Here is a 1,882-nt window from a genome sequence, read left to right on the forward strand (position 1 = left end):
CACTTACACTCCATATACACTTCTACGTTTCTCTCTTGGTTTGGGCCTCTTTTCACACACTGATATTCACTCATACTTTGGTTCTATTTCTAGCTTTTTCCCTCTCCATTCACTCCACACCCTTCACATTTGCCTATTTCACATACCTTCCTTTTTTGTTTCCACAGTTTTCCTCCTACTCCCTTGGCCTCGTTATTTGTCCCCGCCTGGAGACCTTTGTGGGTGCGTCGGCCATTTTGTTGGCTGTGGCCGGTGGTTTCTTGGGGCGTGTGCTCTGCCTCAACCCCGGGGGAGATTTAGTAGACCCAGACCATCTTTGCACTTTAATGTATGGGTCATTACCGACCAATGCATTATCTGTGAGTATACATACCATTTGCATCCCCATTGTTTATTTTCCCTATACCTTTGTTCCTACATCAATACACGTTTATTGTTTTAAGGCAGCCAAACTGCATCGGACTCCTGATGATTTGTTTCAAGCCAAGAAACGCGTTGAGTTAATAACTATTGATGCACATACTCATTTAATGTACCATGTACTTTTTCTTGTAACTGTACTATCAGTATTGAATTATGTCTGTAAACATACTCATTTTAATATGCTTCATGGTGGCTTAAAACGTGTTCCATTTATGAGTGTTTTTGGTTTTAGGATCTATGTTATTAAACCTTTTTATCATCATCATCTCGTGACGATTTTTGTGGGTATTATCATTATGTACAAGATCCACCCTAGACAACTCACCATAACATTTTCCTTATATGTGGACACACTCACCAACATGCCTCACACAAAGTCCCGCCTTCATCCTCCTCACTTTTTCTGTATCCATTGGGATGGAGGCGTGTTGGTGCACTCTGATAAAAGTTAGTGGACAGGTCACAATCCCATTTTCTGTTATACCCTAAAAAGGTTGTTCTGGTGTCCCACACTAGTGCTCCTGTGTCCAGATGTGTAAACAGCTGCTGAGTGTCCTCTCCTTACACTGAATCAAGTTTGCATTTCATTCTAGTTACAAACCCATCTAGACAACTTATTTTAATACAAATAGGCCTGAACAAATGTAGTTAACCTGCATCTGTCAAAAACATTGTATTAGTGGGCGCTCGAACGACGTTCACTACGAATGATTACTGTGCCCATGAACCTGAAACTTGCCATTTTAAATGCCATTTTAAACTGTACAACAGTAAAGAAAAGCACATGGAGCAGCATGCAAGTAATAATAAAATAGGAACACACGACAAATACTTACTTTTTAGAAGCACTCTCTTGATCCTTCTGTACTGACCAGCGTTTCCTCAATCGCTCCTTGGATCGTCGTACCCCAAAATTCTTCTGCAGAATTTTCACAACTTTAGTCATGATTTTGGTCTTTCTCACATTTGGGTTGCTGTACAGTCCATATTTCCCATCATAGTCGGCCCTCTTCAAGATGTACACCATCTCCACTGTAAGGATATTTTAGCTTGCTGTCCACCATTTTAGCTATAAGAATATGTATCCATCTTAGAATAATATGTATATGTGACGTCTATCAAAAGTTAGTTTCAAATCCTTGTAAATAACATGATTTCCCCGAAATGACGCATGAAGGTTTTTCCTTGTTGATAGTTTCTGTATGAAGAAATCATGTCTCATTTTTAGGTGTTTTTTAATCATCTGATGTATACGTAATGTCTGTATATTAATGAAAGGGTTGAACTTTCTTTGTGATGTCGTTTTGATTATATAAGTGATTGTCTACGGAAGTAAAAAGCAGAACATTCCAGGCATCTGACTGTTGTGTTATTATTTTCTTACTGGAATGGTCTGATTTGGGTTTGAAGGAACACTCTAGGCAGATATTCTAAGAAGAGGTTCACTTGCTCCTAGAAG

The sequence above is a fragment of the Aquarana catesbeiana genome, linkage group LG03 (assembly GCF_042186555.1).
Source record: "Aquarana catesbeiana isolate 2022-GZ linkage group LG03, ASM4218655v1, whole genome shotgun sequence".
NCBI lineage: Eukaryota > Metazoa > Chordata > Amphibia > Anura > Ranidae > Aquarana > Aquarana catesbeiana.